At 41.9% G+C, this 20,904-nt stretch overlaps 1 protein-coding gene across 2 annotated transcripts in view; it reads right to left on the bottom strand.

Moving 5' to 3' along the window:
• PDE10A (phosphodiesterase 10A) overlaps positions 1-20,904 on the bottom strand; it is a 368,649-nt gene that overhangs the window by 227,369 nt on the left and 120,376 nt on the right. The window contains exon 1 of one of the 2 annotated variants that reach the window (XM_084513733.1): positions 14,954-14,972. The exons of the other annotated variant lie outside the window; for it this stretch is intronic. The gene's annotated coding sequence lies outside the window, so the exon portion shown is untranslated. Of the gene's footprint in view, positions 1-14,953; positions 14,973-20,904 lie in introns of those variants that run through there. 2 annotated transcript variants of the gene reach the window in all.

The raw sequence follows: 20,904 nt of genomic DNA, 5'->3' as shown, positions 1-20,904 counted from the left end.
AAGAAGGACTGAAGAAAGAAGCCATTTGCAGAATAGGATGAAGACACCAAAAATTGAATATTCTCTGCAATGGCCTACATAGAAGAAGAACTGCCACAGCAGATTAGATGAGTGGTCCGCTGGGGCTGCTGTGCCAGCAGCACGGTGGTTATCTCTAAAAGCGTGAGAGAAATGATGCGTGTGACTGGGAGTGACAAACGGGACAAGGTAAGCAGCCAGCTAATTGTGCAGTGCTGTGCATGGGTTATGCACGAGATACTTCCCGATACCTACTTGCGAGCAGCACTACTTATTTCTGTATGGAGTGTGTGTCTTTTTTTTTTTTTTTTTTTTGCTTCATTCAACAGGTAAAACAAGAGGAAATGAACGTTTCACCATTCCCTTCACAGTTTTGTTTTGTTTTTAATTTTTAAATACTGTTCTCCTTCACAGCTCATAAAGTCTGAAGCCTGTCTCCTATAACCTTTCTTCTTTAAAATCTCATCTATCCTGCCTCCTCCTGTGACCACTTTTATCACATCTTTTGCAATTGTTGCAACTGAAGACAGCAACCTTTCAGGTGACATTCCAGCCTGTCCTCAATACTATGCCCTCTAGGTTTACACCTTCTAGTTGGCTTTTATTGCCCTCCAACCAAGTATCCTAGGAACTGCAGTGGTTATTGTGGTTTCCCCAAAGCTTCCCACCAGGTTAGCACCAAGAAGCCCCGAGTGTCTAGGGTGAAGCCCATGAGAGTTCTTCAGAAGCTCTGGTCTTCTGTGGGACTTTCTGCTGACACAAAATTTCCCCTGCTTTCTCTCTGTGTCTTCAGTGCCCTTCCCCCTCCTCCTCTCCCCATCTGCTGGCTGTACAGATATTTGCAACCCTTCAGGTGCTTTTCATCCCCTACACTCATGTTTTGATCTGAAGCTCAAGGGAAGCCTTCCCATTGATTTCATAGAGCCTCAGGCCAGTTCCCAATTTACTTTCCACTCCCTTCTCTAAATCCTTCAAATCCCTACAATGCTCTTGTTCAAGTACCAACTCCTCCTAACTACAAGTCCCCTCTTAATTTTGCTCTGCTCTGAGCTGCTGCCAGTCATCATTTGTTTATTCTGTGGCTTCAGAGCATGCCCTTTGTTTGGCATAGAAAATATCTACGCTTCCAAATCTTACCTCATCAGTTCAGGATAAATGGTCCTTGCCTAGTAGTTTGTATTTTCTTTCAAAGTTTCTTATAAAGGGCTACACCAAAAAGGTCATGAAAAAATGGAGGCAGTTGTCCAGGAAATGGTTCTTCAAGACCCTACACTGGCCTTTCCTCTTCCTAATTATGCTCTGAAGTGCCTCAGCAAGCAGTCAATAACAGGCCCTACACTAACAACTTCCACTCACCACAAACAGCTAGTCATAACTTGCTGAAATACAAAAGTTATTCATAAAGCTGTCTGCTCCTTTAAAGAAACCAACAACTCTGTTTGTTACACACTTGGGATGTTGTCCTCCACCTGTAGAAGTGCACTGAGACTCCCCTAGACTCCACCAGGATTGGGCTGAAGCCCACAATTCATTATTTTTGTGATTCCACACTACTTATTCCAAAAGCCTTAGATGTATACTGGTACCTTTTAGTCCTGGTAATTTATTGAACTTTAGATTCTCAAGAGGCTTTACATCTTCATCCTTAGACACTTCTGTCTCTGTTAAAGAGACATGGATAGGTTAAAATTGTATTTACAGAAGTCAGCTTTCCTCTCCCTAAATCACGTAGGACTTACACCAGCTACCGACAGTACTTCAAGTACTTTTGTCTTCTGTTGAACATCCTGTACAAACCATGTGGAAATTATGTTGTTTTCCCTCAGAAGTGCACTGGAAACAATGTGCACACACCCGTGCATGCAGGAGTACAACACAGAGCTAAAAGTCCTTTTTCCTAAAACCTTACCTCATGCTGGGGAGCAGGTGACTCTGGGACTGACTGCAGGAGAGGAGCTGCAAGTCTTTGCTACTGGTCTGTTATTGCAAATAAGAGCAAACACATGATGAGGGAAATAGAACTCCCCCAGAACTTGCAGAATTTATCTGATGTGAGAAGAAATCAGGTCATCCACCTCAAATGCGCACATGCTGCATGGTCTTTGAGTGAGATGTACTGACACCTCATTTTAAACAAAGTCTGTAGCCCCATACAGTTTTCTCTGCATACACTCATCAGTCCTCTAAATGCTAGAACCTTTGAGGCTTTGACTAAGAAACCATTGCTTTATTTTATGGTCTTTGGTTAATAAACCACCATTTTATTTTACTGCTAGGCCTGTCTGACACCATGCAACAAGATTAATTAGGATAGAAAAATAGTAACGGAAGAGGACAGCTATGACGCAGGAGTGATGTGCACACCAGAAATATGCTGAAGGAGCTTGGGACAGGAAGATGGGAGGGCAGGATGTCTGCCCACTGCTGTAATAACACAAATCCCATCTTTTTTGTCCCTCCTCTTCACATTCCTCCAAAGCAGCTATTAGGATAAGGGCACAGAGATCACCAGAGACATCTCCCACCCCTTCCTCCATGTTACTTGTCGCACCACTGCCAGAGGTAGGCCAGGACACCAACTTACTTCCAAATTTTAAAGAGGGATACATGCATTTTGGTAGGCATCAAACCATGTGTCATTCATGCACCTGGTCTAGGTGACATATTTCTCTGATAGGAGTATGTCAGGGACTCCAGCTCGGCCCCACACCCCAAGTCTAGGCCACAAGTCCAAAGAGGGTGAAGGACTTCGCTGCTGTACTCTGTTCTAGTAAGCTTTGCTTCTTCTTTCAGCCTTATGCTCTGCTGTCCTCATAAAATTCAGTTATAACATTATAGCCAATATCAAAGTGTTGACCTTAACATTAATTACTCAGGCTAGCAATAGTTGCAGGTCCCCAAAGAGTCCTTTCATTATTCCTGGTTTTGGACATTGACATCACTGAGGAAGAGAGATTTCTCAATAAAGCTGGAGCTAATCCTTCTCAAAGTTTAACTCATCCCCCTGAATTTTGATCATGCAATTGATCAGATTGTCACAAAGAACGGGAAAAGCTTCTAAAAAAAAAAAAAGAAAAGAAAAGAAAAACACTGGATTCCATTTTCAAAAGTGTCATTGAATACTCTTTGGGTTTGTCAGCTCTCTAAAATAGCTTGGTCTAAAAATTTCACATTCTTTTTATTCCTGCTAAGGAACGGTGCCCTTGACTAGTCTCTTGTGCATTTCTTTCTTTCCTTATTTATTTATTTATTTATTTATGTATTTATTTTTGGTGGAGATTACATGAAGAATTAAACAAATTAATAAAGTGCCCAAAGAACACATTAGCTCACAAGCAATATAAATGACACATCCAATCAATCTGACACATTCACTGCAGACCTATTCCTGTCTTCCTGTCTAGCTGGTTCTTGGGAGACTTAATTGTCAAAAGATCCCAAGGGAGATAAAAAGGGAGAAGAGTGAGGACAGAGTGGGGAGCACCATCTGAGGTCTTGGAGGCAAGTGCTCCATTTCCTATCAAGGCTGAGTTTCAGATCCCCTGAAACAAGTAAGGGGTGAGAATATGAAGAAAAGTGAAGAATGAGCATGGACCTGCTAGATGTGGAAGATCCCATGGGAAGCCAGCAAGCTCCCTGTTATGAATTCATGATTTCTTCCTGTGCCCCCAGCTAACACAGTGCTATCAGAGGCACTGTTATGCCTCTCCTTATTTTCTCCTGCTTTAATGCAGAAGACGACATTTCTTAGACTTGCTTTCTTGACCTCTGCTACTTATTAGGTGCAGGAATAACTTGAATTTAAAGCAGTTTTTTTGTGCCAAAGACAGACTTGATTAGGAAGGGTTAAGTTCCTCTGTAACAGATGCTGATATAATTTTTTAAAATCACATCCAATCCTTAATTGCTGATGACAAAGACTATTTGCAGCACACAGGGATGCCAGGAATACCCTTCCATCTCAGTGTTACAGGCAAGAAAAACATTGGTCAGCACTGATCATTTTTCTGTGGCACACTTTGCACACGCTGCTTTGGCTCACACCACCAGGGATGACAATGCTGACGAGAGGGGTACATGGAGTGCTTGTCAGAAAGCTGCCTCACTCTAATGTAACCATAAAAACAACAAAACTATGGCCAGAATAACTGCCTCCAGACACACTCCAGCTCCTCACAGCTGAGGGCTCAGGAGGGTGTCTCCTCCTTGACCTCCTTCCCCCTTACTCCTACAATTCCTCTGTGCCCATGAGCATTTCAAAAAGGGGGAGAAGGCCACTGGGCCTCCTCAGAGGCGTGAGCTCTCTGAGGGAACCATCCTGCTACCTGCAAATGGGGAGGAAGGCCCTGAGCTCAAGGACTGCTGCTGTGTGACACCAGGCTGCAGGGAAAGGACCTTCTCATGCCACACAGCCCTGGTCCACATGAGGGGCGTCAGTGCTGGCAGGTGTACAGGGAGAGGGGAAGGGCACAGGAGGCCCAAACCCACAAGCTCTGCTTTTCATTTTGCTTGAAAGCAACAATATGCATCCTCCCCTTTGCTTCCATTTGGGCAGAGGCTTTGAATGCCACATATCAGTTATGCCCAGAGCAAACTGCTTAGTCCTACCTTTCATGAAACAGCCACTAACTAGGAGAGAGATACAGGGTGGAGAAGAGGTTGAAGAAGCTGGGGGAAGGGTAACTAGGTAGGCAGACCAGTTGGTTGGGGCTGTGCGAGGGTACCTGTTGGGCAGCCTTGGTCTTGATTCCCTCAGCTGGGAGCCAGACAACACACAAGGCCTGCTGCTTGGACCATACCAGACCCACCAAGCCTGCTTCTGCTGCCAGGAGGAGCAAGGGGGTCCCAGCTGCCCACCCCTGCTAGCAGGGGAGCACCCAAGGCCTAGGAGGAACAGAGCAAGTGAACTACAGCATCGTGCCCATCCAAGGCACCTTCCTGGCAACTTCCTGACATGCATACCTGTCTTCAATGTCCTTATTATGCACAAGAACAGCTGACTACTGAAGACTCGATCATTTCTCATTTTTCTCCATCCTGTTGGCTGAAATGAACATCTTGCCCAACTAGCATCAGGGGACATGACAGATGTGGTTTTTTGCAATGACTGTATATATAGCCTTAACACAGCACTGTAGCCTTAACACAGCACCAAGCAGTAGGTTAAAAATAAAAAAGAATAAAAAAGAATATAAAATCAAATTTTTGGCAGCATTCATCAACTGCAAAATTTTATCTCACATAGGAAGTTTCCAGAGGGAGCTGGTCATACACAGAAGCCACCCCCTTTCAGCCCATTGCCCTTCAGTCCCCCCCACTTCATCTCCTTCCAGAGCAGGCTAATGCCTTGCCCCAGGGGGGCACTCTGTGTACTTGGAGCCACCACCTTCAGAACTGTTCATTAATTATCTTTCCCCATGACCATTCTTTGTTCTCCAATGCTCTTTTTCTTGTCTCCTTCCTTGCTTGCAATCCTCATGGCCTTCAGTTTCTCCTTTCACAGCTTACTGAAGATCCCCCCATCCCTTGTGAAGGCCTCCTGCAGCCCATTGCCAACCGTGTGAGCCTTCTCATCCCTAGCACTCAGATTTGCAGTCACACAGGTGAAATGCAGATTGAGGCCTTCCAAGGCATCAGACTAAACATATCTCCTGACTTTCAGCTAACCTTCTACTGAGCAGCACTGTAATACTCACTTGCACATACTGTAAGTGCAGAGGCACATTTTAATAGTAATAAAAATAATGTTCTTTTTCCTCTGTTGAAAACATGGAAGATTTCCAGCAGCAAGTCAGGCAGTCAGCCTCCCCTGTACGCCTACTCCTGCAGGCGTGCGTAGGGAAGAAGTTCACTTTGTGACATGGAAGCCTGTCATTCCTCCAACCCCTCTTTCTTCTCTGATGCCCACATAGACACTCTTATATTTTTTTCCTGTATGCCTTCCCTCCTTCAGAGTTAAACTGAACCTCCCATCCTGATCACAGGCCTCTGCATTCAAGGCACAGCACAGAAAAGGAAAAAGAACATTTTTAAAAATTATTATTATTTTATTTTTTTATAACATCCTAAGCTCTGGCTCAGTGAAAGAACTGACTGGTCAGCGTCTCCATGCCATCATAAATTTCCTTTAAGTGATAAAGTTACTCATTCAGTCTTTACTGCCTCCTCTGACGAAGACTGTGGTGGCCAATTACTTCAAGAAACGCCACATTACAAATGGTAACTCATTCACTGAATTGTTTTATAGACCAGTGTACATCAATTTTGCATAGACTATTTTGTTTTTAGAGCTAATTCCTAATCCTAACTCACATCACAGACACATATCTCTGCTTGGATTAATTAAGATCTTAGAGAGAACCTTCTGCTCCATTACCCTCTGTTACTGATTTGTAAAAGAGGCCACAAAGCAATGCTCTTAATGATAATGAGGGGAATATATTATCCCTTAATGTCATTCCTGGTTCCTATGCTTAAAATGTGAAGAGAGAAGAAACTTGGACATTTCAGGGAACAAAAAGAAAATCTTTGCCAGCTGCATGGCATTCTTAAGTGGCAGATGTAACTCTTCAGTAGATGACCTACTTAACTCTCCATAACAAGCACTTTGGTCAGTGATTCCTCAAACCTGAAAACACTAACTAGGAAGAGGAGAGAGACTACCAGGAACAGGAAGTTACAAACAAAAAGAGGCTCTTGTTTATACTACTAATGACGTGAAGCAGCTCGACAGGATCAAAAGCACTAAGGGTCAAAAGAAGATGAAGCTTTTTTGGAGCACACTGAAGGCCAGTACTAACTGAGATAGGAAGACTGTGCAGACCCTCCAAGTAAGGGAAAGAGCTGTGTGGGAAAGTGCAGAGGAAAGACAAGTTCTCTTGCAGGGACCAACTGAGCTGCTGAGCATCCTCAGGTGGGAGAAACCACCCCAGCTGATTTTATAGAACCTAGGTAAAAATAACCACATCAGCTGTGACCAGAAAAATAAATAAATAAATAACCAATAATAACAATAATAATAACTAATAAAAAAAAAAAAGTAAGATGAATTGCATAAGATTCAGGATTTGCCCCCTACCAAGCTTCCTGCTCTTTGATGAGACAGAAATCCATCTTCTGCAGGAAAAGGCACCAGAGCAAAGGTGGAAAGGCTCAGTTACAGCAACAGGGCTGGACTGCTGAAGTAGCCAAAAAAAAAAAAAAAAAAAAAAGGCCAAGTCCTGGCTCACAGGACTCTTCTTTCATCTTTATTTGAACTGTAACCCAACACAATCCCATTCCCACCATACATTTACCTTAAACAAAAGAAGCAGCAAAATCAAAATGATAACTTCTCAGTGCTGGGGAGGGGAATCCCAGGATCCTTTTCTCACAAGCAGTCACTGGCTACTTCCAGAGAAATGCAGACCTTGGGTGGGCAGCCTGTTATTTCCAGACACTGAAGCCCTGGTAAATAGGGCCACCTTTTCCCTTGGTATGGCCTTCACTGCCTGCTTGTCTACACATCCCAGCATCTGCCCACAGTTATTTTGACTCATAAAATAAGACTAAAAAAAAAAAAAAAAAAAAAAGGCCAGTTATCTTCATTTTAAATGGCTTACTTAATCTCATCTAATCCAAACGTTGACTATGTTATTTTTGCAAAGTTGTGCAACTTTGGCAAACTGAAAGCATTTGCCTTTTACCTATCTATAACACCATCACACACAAAATACTCACACTGTAAAATGCATGTCTGCTTCTTTCCAAAAATAAAGAGGAGGTAGCTGAGTAGCCCGCAGAGCTCACTGCAGAATTTACCCAGGGCTGGTCTGTAACATCTAGGCACATCTGTCTCTGTTTTATACTAATTTGGCAGAAATATAAACCAGAAGTGACTTCCCTTAGTCAAAAAAAAGATTAACAGGGAACAGAACAGAGAAGCATTGGCTTCTTCAGAACATATACATAACAGCTAAAGAGGTGAATAAACCCATTTAAATGGGTGTATGCAAGGCCAGGCCTATAGGAACTGTATCTCACTTGGTAATGTGTACAAATTTGCTGGAAAATGATGTGTATCTCAGCATGCAAACTGTTATTTGCCATTCCTGGGAAATTTTTAATGGGAAATTGTTTACCATGACCCAGTTATTGCCCTTGTTTTCAGACTCAGGAATAAGAGGTTTTACAATTTTTGGATTAAATACTTTTGGAAAAGTATTCTGCTGTACTACATTTTTTCCATATTTTCAATTTCTTTGTACTGGTTTAATTTTGGTAAAACATGCAAACAAAAGCACAAACTGAAGCGTACAGCATTTATGTTTGTAATTACAGAATAAGAGAGCCATAACCCATGCTGCCTCACACTTCACCAAAAACTTCTCAAGCCTCTGAAGTCAAGGATAATTTTACATGTACTCTTGCTGAAGCCTCAATCTAACTGGATCCTTAAAAGACCAGACAGAGTTGCTCTGTCTCAAAGCATGAGGAAGACATGTATATATTCACCAGTAATTTAATAAACTAAACTTATTTTGCAATTAAGATGGGTTTGGCAGGTACAAATAGAATCAGATTAATTGTGTCTGATTGATTTATAATAGTTTCTAATCTGAGCCACCAAAAGGGAATAAAAGGAGAAGCTGCTTTCATTTACACAGTGCTACCTGGAGGCCAGATTTCCTTTCCAGTAGTGCCTGGCTACTGCACTCTGCTGATTCTGTGGATGTTCAAAGCCAGACCAAACTTTCTACTTCTCTCCATGGCATGGCTAATTGGACCACCACTGTGCTACAGAGCTGCTAAAAGATGATGGCCTTTACTACAGAACTGTTTCATTGATGTTGATTCCTGTAACTTCTGCAGATGGGTAATGACAACAAAGTTGGACTCCATAATTGCAAAATACAGCTGATATTCATTGCCTGCATACACCTTTGTTTCTTATCCACCCATGTAGCTGCATATTAGCCAGAAGCTCTCAGCTCCCAATAGCCAGGTCTTTCCATCTGGGCCTAAGAACGGTCACTTGTAAGCAATCTATCAACTAACCAAGGACCTCACAGCAAGGAGTACTTCCAGGAACTATTTGCAAAACAAAAATGTGTGCACATGCAAACAGATGGTGACATACTTCAAACTACCTGGACCTTATAGAGCCCCATGATGAAGCACCATGAAGCAAACATAGCAGCAGTTGACCTGTGCACAGAAAGACTCCCACAGCTCATGGGAAGATGCCTGGTCAACATGAGGTGAGTGCGGAGATTGTGCTCAATCACTGCCTGAAGTCTTCCCAGCACAAGAATGGCAATGCCACAATAACAAACTGGAGAAACCACTGCAAGGGATCAGTTGGAGCAGCTCAGTGACTGATCTACTATTAATTGAAAGACAAATCAGCCCCCACTCTGGCTACAAATTTACAGAGACCTAGGGCTTGCCCACCTCTTTGGGCATGTGAAACCCAGCCAGCCCAAGGAACCTTGTCCACTTTTTCCAGTTTCACTATAATGATGGTGTTTTCTCACATCAGTCTGACAAGACGGCTCAAAAGTTAAGCAGTAGAGCAACCAGAGCTAAAAACACTCCTGGAATTATTCCCATATTGTACGCAATCAGCTTTGCTTCCATTTTATTCCTACACAGTCTGAGGACATATATATATATATATTTGATTATTTTAATAGGAGAGGTGTAGGTGCTCTATTTGTGATTAATTTCTTCAGAGACATATTTTCAAGCTGCTTCTGATTATCACCTCTTCATTCAGATCTTCCTTTCCAAAGACAAGATTGTAACAAAAATGCCATTTACTGTCCCCATGTTTAAAGCATTTTTAAAGTTGACAGTGTGTTCTTCAGGACTGAAGGGCGCAGTGGATAGGGAAGTTATTTGTTTAAAAATGAAAACACGCAAGCTGTTGGAACAGAGAGAATGAAACCTCATAGGGCTCAAGCACTCTTTAAGAAATTCTACAGAAGCAGTGTAATAGCACTGAAGGCTGATTCACATAAGGGGTGATGCATCAGATGCATGTAATTTTTGCTGTACAATCAAGAGCTTGGTCTACATATATGTCCTCATGCATAGTGAAAGCCTGCAATGTAAATAAGGCTGAGTCAGATTGTAAAAAAGGCTGTTTAATTCTCTAACATAAAGCATATATTAAAAGCATGCTCTCTAAAAATTTCAGCAAAAAATCTAAGTATGTTGGTTTAGATACCAACATGAATTCTGAAAAAATTCCTTGAATAAAATATCTCTATTTGTATCTTTCCAGGCTGTGTTCTAGGTGGCTGCATCCCAATAAAGAGAAAATGGGTAGCAGATTCTAAGGCCTTAAGTTTCAAAGCACTTTGTAATTTTAGATGCCCCCTCTGATATGCTTTGGGTATGCAAAAGATGAGAGCTCAGCATTTTCTAGAAGTCAAGCTCTCTCCAAATTCAGATATAAAAGCTTAGGCACCTAGTTCTATATTTGGGGACATTTGAGTTTAAACACTGACAGTTCCAACACATAGTATTAATTCATACTTTTTCCCAGGATACAGCTTCCTATAGTCTATATAGTTAATTGCTTCTATGTAAACAACTTAACTTCTTAGGTATTTACTGGCTTCTCTTTCAGAGTCTCTGAAAATCATACTATTTTTATTTAGGAGTCCAAATATAGAATTGAGCTTAGCATGATATTTAACAGTCATACAAATGCTACTGACCAGAGCTCTCAATACTTTGCAACAGAAATGAAGTACCACAATTCTTTCACAGATGTTTTCTTAGACAGGAAAGCTTAAGGGAGAAAGACATCTTATTCCAAGTGGAGATGGTTTTAAAAAAAAGAAAAATGGTAACATGCAAAGACTGCAGTATTACAAGCTTCTATAAAGATAACACATTGAAGACCCTTCAAAAGCCAAATATGTCACTCAAGTTAGGCAGAAATTAGCACATGAAAGACTTTCTTAGAAGACTAAAGAAAGCTACAGTTTCTCAGCAAATCTGATCATTATCATCAGAAAGTGAAATAGCAAAAATTAAGCAATTCGCTAACCTTCTGACAAACAGGCCTAACAGGGAGTTTCCCTAACAACAAACTTGTGAACCAAGAGGCTCATTTGGGAAATATATTTCTCTGCTTGTTCTGGTGTATAATAGCAATCTCCTAAAGTGGCCGAATGTTAGCAAGTCCTGTGTAACACCAAGGACTCTGATTTAAGAGTATAAGGATAAATACAGTACTGGGAATTCCCTAGAAGCGGATCACCTCCACTTTCCAAGAACTCCTTAGAAAGTAACGATTCAGAGAAGAATTTTGCGTTGCTGAGTTAAAAATAACAATCAATGTGATATCTGCTTGAGATTTCAGTTAAAGCTCTAGCAAAACAGCTAAATACCAGTTCAGTTAGGTAGCTTGCTGATTTGCTTTCTGGTTTTCACGCTTCCAGATGAACGTGAAGATGTACTTTTCCCAATTCCTCTCCTGCTTCATCTTCTGCATAAAGACAGTGCTAGGCATCATATAACAGTAGCTGTATCTCCTTTTCAAAGTCTGACAAGAAGTATAAATTGTAATACTAAATGAACAGGAGTATGCCATCCTGATGAAAATTTGCAGACTGTGAAAGTAACTAACAGAATGTGACCAGAAAGTCAAGACTTACAAACACTGCTTCAACAATAGCTTTAACAAGCAAAAAGTTGCTTGTTTTGGTTGGGGTCTTTAGAAAAGAAAATGGTATATTTGAAAGTGGCATGTTTTACATAGTTGTCAACAGTATTCTTCTCCGTTTTGTTCAGTTGCCGTTTTGTATTAGAAAGAATGATTACTCAGGGAAAAGATGAACTTTCAGAGCAAAAGAGGATACCAAGTGCCAGTGGGCGACATAGGATGGGGAAAAACTGTTTTATATGGGGTAGCTCTTCACTCTGTGCAGTGAGAGATGAACAAGTTCTTATTTCTGCTTATTTCCTGCACTGTCACTGTGCCAATGTGGGGAGCCCGACATCTTCACGGGCTCCAAACAGCTCAGACAAGAGTAAGTTTCTGCAGAGGAGGAGCCATATTGCTCATCTTCTCCTACACAAAATAACAATTTCAGTCCAAATCTAAACTGACTATAGGGTACTCAGGGGACTTAGTGAAGATTTATATTAACAAATGTGAATAATGTGAATACAGGATCTGTTCTACCCCCACAGGTAAACAATTTATTAGAGGGAATGTAACAAACCAGACATAATGCCTTAATCACACTTTTTTTTTTTTTTTCTTCTGCACAGGTCTCCGCCCTTCACAATAAATCTAGACTTGACATCTAATTGAACATTTCTGCCCAGGAACTCAGGTAGGTAGGTTGCTTGGTTGGCTTGCTGGCTGGCAACCCCACAGCCATGGTTAAAGGTCTTCATAAATTAACGTCAATGCTTCATGCAATTGTTTTTTTCAACCTGGTCAGGTTTCTGTGCACTCTAATTGTTCTATAGCAATGTGGTAAACACTTCCTGCAGACAATTTGTTAGGAAGTTTGGATTTTATATAACCCAGGAAATGAAGTCATCAGACCTGTGGGCTGCCTGTAATGATTCAGTCCCCTGGTTCCTGCAACAAGCAAGCACTTCAGACACAAAAATCCAGAGGCAATGAAAAACTAATGGAAAGAAAAAGTGTGCATAACGGTTTCTCCATTTGTATTCAGAAATTCAAAAAGTTGTAAAGAACCTCCACAGACTTCCAGTTGTTTATTTTTATCCTTGGTACCAAAAATATAAATAAATTTTGATCTCTCTCCTCCTCTTGTCTTGATTACTTTCAGGAACAGAATGGGATAGGACATGTAGGCGGGGATTGAAGTTTCTGTCGATACCCTTTCACTGAAGCAACACTGCTTTTTTTTTCCTTGCCTCATATTTCCATTGATTACAAAATACACATTTCCATTTTTATTAACTTCCCTGCTTTTGCATCATCAATCACTTCATCAACACTCTGGAAAAATGCTATATTGCTACAGCTTGCACAGCATTCCCTGAAATGGCCTAAGGGCTCTGAAATGCTCATAGCTTCCTAGTTCAAAACTAACTTGGATTTGACCATCTTTGGCACTTGCTGCAGGTCTCATTTATTTCAGAAAGCCTTTGAGGAAATTCAGAGAAGTTTAAGATACTTTCTGACTTATAATATTATTTGCATTTCGCCTGAATAAATGTTCCCTGGGAAAAGGGATAATAAGATCAAATCCAAATGCACTAATGTTTCTGGAACTTGAGGCAAGTGGCAGACTGCTGGAATCCTCCAAATTACTGCTTTCTTCAATGCACACCAAAATAATTTCAATATGACTGGCTACATTTTGAACCTCAGTCATGGCATTGTACAAGTGATCAGTTAGTTGTACTTCTGTGCCTATTCCATGCCTTCTACCTCATTTGTAACCTTAATACTATCTCTCCTTTTAAGTTTGTTTTGCATAGTAGAAATATTAGTATCTTATGTAATCCTTTTTCTGTCCCATTCCTAACCTGTCTTGAAATGTAAAAAGTTCTCTCTCTCCTTGTGACTTATCTCCTGGGCCTCACCATTTTGCTCATGGACATTCTCATCTAGACTTCAACACCATGCAGCTGTGGTATGTGACCTCAACAGAGTCTTCCCCCTAGTCCTCTAGCTATGTAAGAGGAACCAAAATATTAGTAAGCAGAACAACATTTCCTCCCAATAGTCACAATAAACGCCACTCCAAAGAAGGAGGAAAAGGAGAGACAAAAGAGAAAATGTAAAAAGGAATTTCACATTGCAGAGAAAGAAATAATCCTTGGCTGCCTAATATCCTGGAAAATATTCCCCATTTAATCAAAATAAAAGTTTAGACCAGGAAATCTGTTCAATCCATATACGTTCAAGTGCTAAGAAGAAATCGCATCATCTGCTTCTGAATCAACTGGCTTTGGGAATAGTTACTGGAACCTGGGGACTTCTTCAGGTCTCAGCTTTCTACCAGAGGAAGAGCAACTGCTCTGCGAGCCATTGTCAGCTTATTTTTAGCCATACACAAAGCAATTTCAACACTATATGACCTTCATTTTTGATAGAGGTGGGTGCACTTAGGTCTTTCTGCACTTATCTATCCAACATGTAGGCAGAGGGTTGTATTGGTACAGCTCGTAGTGCCAGCCATCCTATTATTGTAGTAATGCGTCTCTCCCAGAATTATACAGCTGCAAATCTGGGTCTGCCACTGGCATGCACAGTTTAACAAAGTGCTACGTTATCCTTACACTGCTGCAAACGTTATTAGGGCTTAGCACAAGCTAGTATTTGCCTGTGAACTCCATCTGACTCTGAATTCAGTGGAAAGTAGCCTGTCCCATATCTGGCAGGTTTTCTTTTTGGCTGGGACACACAGAAAAATCTGAGCTGGAAAAGAGGAGGAGGAGAAATCTGAATGATTTGACTGGGGCCTAAACAACCTAAGTGGTAGCACACAGATGAGAAGACAGAAGGGGAGGTCTGAGCGGCATCTGGTGCATGTGAATCCTGATCTGTTGGATGGGGCTTGACATTATCAGTATTCACCAGGCTTACACATATCCATAAACACTACACATGAAGGGAATGAGTGGATCACATGTATTTTTTTTGAGTTTCTTGGGAAATACTTGTAAAAGCAAAGAGTAGAAAAAAAAAAAAAAAAAAAAAAAAAAAAACACAGGTGGGCCTGGCATGTGTGGAGATAGAAAACAGGTAATAAGAGATATAGCACTGATGGTCTCAGGAGAAATACGGAAAACAAGGGAATTTCAGCTCCCCCCATTACAGAACGTAATCGTCTATCATTAGATGCCATTTAGATGTGCTTACCCTACTCTGATTAAATGTACATAGCCTCTTTTATTATCTTTGATATTTCAAAGCTATTAGAGCTATTAGCTATACTGCACAACTTACTTTATCTTGTTCAATTTTGGTCTCACTGAGGTTCTTCTTTTCAGAGGTCACTTGATCCTGAAGCCAATGATAAAATTCATCTTCAAAAGAGGAGTAGAAATAAAATTAGAAGAAAAAAAGTCCTTCTGGAGAGCATCCTCCTGACAGCCTGTCCCACTGAATTTGATAGGAATACTCCTGGAAATTAAGCAAGCCTGGTTTATCCTTCAATTACGTTCAATGATGACATTTATTAATTCCCAAGCATAACAACAATTCTGTTGCGTGTTTTTACATAATATACATGCACTCACACTGCTAAGTTCTTCACAGTTGGAAAATAGATTCAGAGCTCAAACGGGTAAAAGAGGCAACAGTCACAAGTAAATCCCAAGGGAGAAATAAAAGGACTTAATAGCAGGCTATTATTAAACTCTATTTGATATATTAAAAAATCACAAGGAAGCCTGTCAAAAAAATTACCATGATCAAATAAATTACAAGGCAAAGCTGCCAGTCATGTCTTGTGAACTGGTACAGCAGAGACACAATGGGAAATAAAATACCCGGAGCTCAGAACAAAACGAGGCTTGCGCTGTCAAACGGCCTGTCCTGTCTGCAGCCTCCCTGCCTCCAGGCAGCTACCACCTGCTGCCACCTCTGCACCTTGGCCTTCGCTCCCGGCTGGCCAGGGAGAAGCTGAGAGTGCTGTGCAGTCTGCACCGGGGCTAAAAGCCCCACTCCCACTTTGTTCCACCTCCTCCCCAGCAAAACCATTCTTCTCCTCGAAGCTCCTCGTTATCTCCTGCCTACACACTCGCTGCATTCGCATGTACTTTGCCACTTTGCAAAGTGCTCTTGGGATTACTTAGGTACTGCAGAAACCCCAAAGTTGCTCTGCTTTACAGCACCGCAATCCTGGCTTCATAAACCTCAACCTCGCACAATGGAGAACTGCTGGAAAATTAACTTCAAAATGTTCCCTTCTGAGTGTGTGACACCAAAACTCTGCACAGTGCATTGCAACAAGGGTTTCTGCAGAGAAGAAGCCACCCAGTGAAGCACCTAAGGGACAGGCAGCAGAAAAGCTGAGGCTGGACACGCAGCCTCATCTCTCTCCTTCATGCCCATTCACAGCAGGAACTCCTGGGCAGAGCAGTATAGCCTGAGCTATAAGAGGCACTTCTCTTTCTGCAGCTGTCCATACACGAATTTCCCAGAGACACATGACTGAGTTTAAAGCAGTAAGTGTTGTAGCCTAATGATCTTACAGTGTAACAGAGGAAAGGTTGGAGCAAGAAGCAAGATTTGTCCGGGTCAGCTGACAATGCTAGAGAAAATGGAAAGGCATTTGGGCACAGGAAGCCTCTTTCAGATTTTAGGAAGACAAAGGCTATATACTATGGGAATTTGAGAGTTAAGATTTATTTATTTATTTATTTAGCTTAAACCTGTAATATCAATGTCTCAGGTAATTTTTCCCCCTCACTGCATTTACTAGACATTTGTTTGCCTGATTTTTTTCCCAAGTTGCAAGCAGCAAGCTGAGCATCTGAAACCCTAACAATTCTAGTCAAAAAAAAAAAAAAAAAAAAAGAAAAAAAAAAGCAGCCAGAAGCCTGTGCAGCTCCAGGGCATGTATGTGCTTCTGCACCTGGGTGTCCCTGTGCATTTTATTCCACTTAATAAATAAATGTTTATGGAGCAAAGACATTGCCCTGCTTCCATTTCTAGATGTTTCTTGCTGTCCCCCCACCCTCAAGTCCTGCTGCAGTTAAAAGGACATCAAGAGTTTCTGTTTAGCTGCTTTTTTTTTTTTTTTTTTTTCCCTTTTCCAAATGGTATAAAATCTTGATAACCTCTAACCTAGCTGTCAAATCTAGTATGCTTAAGTGAGAGAACCCACTGACGTCAACAGAGCTACTCACATGAATAGTTACAGCTTCATTTGGCCTTAAGGCTTCAGATGTGTTTAAACCATTTAGATCAATTCTAGGTCTCGGATTGCTTTTGCAGTTTCAACCATTTCAAACAAGGAGGAGCAGGAGGAGGCAAGGGAGGAAACACCGGGGAGACAACAGAGCTGCCACCACTTCATTCGTCCTGGAATGCAGTTAATGGCATTCCAGGTGCACTTGGAGGAGCTGAAGCTTTCTCTCTCCACCGTACACACCCTGAAAGGCCCTTCTCCCAAGGCAAAACGTCAGACAAACCAAACCCTGCCCCACACGTTTGGTCCACAGTCATTCTGCAAACACTCCTAAAGGCTTATTTCAAAGCAAACAGAAAGCGCTCTGCAACCAAGCACAACTCCAAACACTCTCAGAGGTGCCAGCTCTGTACAGGCTCCTGGGAGAAACCCTGGGGCAGCAAGAAGCTGTGCTAACAGCATTGCAAGGTGGGAAGGCCCTCGCTGCTGGAAATGCAGTAACTTCCTGCGGTGAGAACAGCTTCTAGAAACCAGCCATCTTCCCCCGAGGAAGGCCGTGAGATTTTTAAAAACCAAACAAACAAGCAAACAGACAGACACTGCAATGACTGTCTGTCTAATCTCTGGGGAAAAGATGGCGTAATACATCCAGCATGTGAATCACAGTTCTGCAAATTGGGTGTTCAATTTCAGCAGTCCCACTGGCATCAATACACCTAACCAATCGATCAAGCCAGGCCAAACTGTTACATGACGTTCAGCTCCTAGCTTGCTCTATATAAAAGGGAACATTTGCTCCTTGGGCTTTAGCAGTGGAGGGTTTGAACACAGACCTGTTTTGAAGATCAGGTTTTGTTACCCTCCTCACTTTCTTTCAGTTGCGTTGAGCTGTCACTGACATTTATTCTTGCTTGTTGCTCAGAGTCCTTGGGACAGCTACTGTAATCCTTTAACCAGCTGGCCTGCTGCCAATGGATTTTATGCTGTATTATAAACAGAATCTGTCAGACTACTTATCCTTGCACGTCCCTCACAAAGAAGAGCCCAGGACCCTAAAAGAAGAGAGTATGCTTTTTGGCGGAAAGGTTGTTTTGCCTCGAGGTTCTTCCTCTGTCCATCTCACGTTGCAATCAGCAAAGATATTCTATCTGGGAACATGTAGGCCACGTTCCTACCAATCACCTCAACAAGCCTTACTCCTGCAGTGCTCCTCTATACCCTCCAAGTTCTCCAGCTCTTTCTCTCAGCCCTGACCTCATATGCTGGAAGCCTATGTCCTTTCTCCATCCCCTAAACATCCTTCTGAACACAGTCTCCCTCCAGTCTCCAGCCTGGCTCAGTTTGGTCCAAAGGCCAGCCAAGAGGCAACACACACTATGACAGGTTCAGAGCCAAATGTGTGACAGCCTCCTGATTCCTAAACACTCTTTGGGCTGGTTCTGCCCCGCTGACAGGGAAACCCCAGCAGAAGTAGGGGCTGAGGGCCCCTCCCTGCATGTTTGGGGGGTGCTTGTTACAGGTTCGCTACTTGCTGCTGAGTCCTGCAGACCTTCCAGAAAGATCTTGCTTCCAAGCAGCTAGAATGTGGCCTAAAAGCCTGTGTGCTGGACTGAAAAGCAAACAGGCAACTTGCACAAAGCAAGACAATCTGACCATGAAGTCTTTTTTCCTCAGGTAACCCCCTTTAAATTACAGAAAAATTTAAATTATCCCCAAACCAACCACTGCAAGGCCAAGAAAATGTTGAGGTACAGCATGTTAATGGATTTGTCAAACACCTAGTAATAAAAGCACAGGTGTAGCATCCAGATGACCTAGAGCAGGCCCTGGAATAATGCTAGGCAATAGATTTAGGACAATGATGTGGACGTCCTTCTGCCAGTATACTACCTTAATGACCTTGAAAACCTCAAGCCTGTTAGTACATCTATGTGTAGTTGCTGGTAATTTCACAATTTATGAGCCAAGGCCAGGCTAGAGAGTGGAGTATCATGACTACCTCAAAGAAAGTACAACACCAGCATTGCTTCAGCACAATCTCTGCCTGGACCTATCATCTGTCATCACAGAAGTGAGGCTACGAAGCTTGATTTTAATATGGTCTCACTGAAAGGCATTCTTCCATCCACTTCCTCTTGTTTATTATTCTTTCAAATATCTGATAAGATACTTTTCAACTGTGGCTATTCACTTTCTGTTTGCGTAGGTCTTGGGTTCATCACAAGCTACAAGGTCAGCATTAATCTAAACAATGGTTGGTTGTGGGCGATTTTGCCAAGTGGAAAACAGTCTAAAGGCTAGATTGTTATCATCAATAGGGCAACAAGCAGGCGGGAGAAACGAGCCCTACGTACACATGTATGGATGAAGCAGAGCTACTCAGATGCCAGGTCATGGGTGTAGCACATGCACTGAGAAGCCACAGCTCCTGTCCAGGAACCGTTAAGAAAAAATAGTAGGGAATGAAGCAGGAGGGGCCTCCGGTCTGCCCTAGCATGTCAGCCAGGTTGGCCAGCTGGACACCTATGAGGAGGATGAAGGAGCTTTTCAAAATGTGCAGTAAGCTATCTGCTTCCTACCTGAAGACCACATTTACCCAGTGAAATAGGCTGCAAAGCATGGCTCTTCCAGCTCTGACCCACACTGTCAGCCAACCCACAGCAAGATCTTTTGTGGGCAGTGTACTGATGGAGTGCCCTGAAGAAAAAACAACAAACAAATAAACAAAAGCCTCAGTAAAACAAGCAAAATGATGTCTGCATAAAAGCTTTACAAGTAATTTCTTTGAGGACTGCTGATTGACAGCACAACCAAGAGAGCAAAGCTCCATCAGTTTGCAATATGAAAATATAATAATTGTATTCACAGCTTGTCAATTGTAGAGCCCAAATCTTCCAAAATATACTCCCCAAACCTGGAAATCATGCAGTTTCTCTCTTATCCTTTACATTCCCTTCTCTGAAACACACCCCTTCCTGCAATCTCACCAGCAGTGACTCACAGCAACCTAATGAAAAAAAAAAAAAAATAAAATGCCGACAGTAAAGCCTTGCTTATGCAAGCAGTTTCATAGCCCTGTATTATATGAATCTATTTTCTCCAGGTCATCTGTCCACAGGATATACTGAGTTTCTCCCTGCCTACATGCACATTTCTGAGGCTGGGACAAAGCGTGATGAACACTGTAGCACTGGAACTTAATGGAACAAACTGCAAGTGACGTTTGTTCTTCAGGTTTTGTTTGATCTCCGGATCGGTGAACCAACCTTTCTGGAATCTAAAACTCTTTAAAAAAGGAAGGTAGATACAAGCATTGATAGTACAAGGCAAAGAGTGCTAACTCCAACTCAGAAGAACAGCAGTTCAAGAGGTAGAATCTCTATGGCAATTTAATTGTTGGTTTCTCTAAGAAGGATGGTAGATAACACTGTTCTGTGATCAGTATTTTGCAATGAGTGCAAAAAAAAAAAAAAAAAAAAAAAAAAAAAAAATCAACTGAATAATTTATTTCCTTTGTTCAATATTCACAGTTTGCAGGAGCTGCTATCTCAAGAGATATCTGGTCCAGAGGCCTTCAAGGGAACCATTCCTGATTCTCTTATTAAACACCTCTGAGATATCCTGTTCTCTATATGGCTTTTATAAACACCCAAGGTAAAAATATTTACATGATGAATTAACTATTCTCTCTGACTGTGCAGTAACCTTGGGCTGACAATCCATATTGTGCTTTGAGAATTCCATTTTGTTCAGCAATTGTTCAACACACAATGGTCTGATGGCCCAGCTGCAGCCAAGAATCCTGCTACAAAGCCAAGGAAAAATGCAGACATCCAAAATTGATTCTCTGGCCAACATCATGCCAGCACCCACCTAGCAAGGCCAGTTATCTAGTCCCTCTCAGTCAGACCAGCTGCCAGCAGCTCCAAAGGCCAAAGGACTTGCTGGTGATAGCTGGGCTGTGAGCAAGTGAGCGTGACTTCAGCCATTGGTAGCAGTACAGCAACTACTGATTAAAAGCTTTAAAACCATGAAAAATTTT

The sequence above is a fragment of the Aythya ferina genome (genome assembly GCF_964211825.1).
Source record: "Aythya ferina genome assembly, chromosome: 3".
Taxonomy (NCBI): Eukaryota; Metazoa; Chordata; class Aves; order Anseriformes; family Anatidae; genus Aythya; species Aythya ferina.
This window is presented reverse-complemented; position numbering and strand designations above follow the sequence as displayed.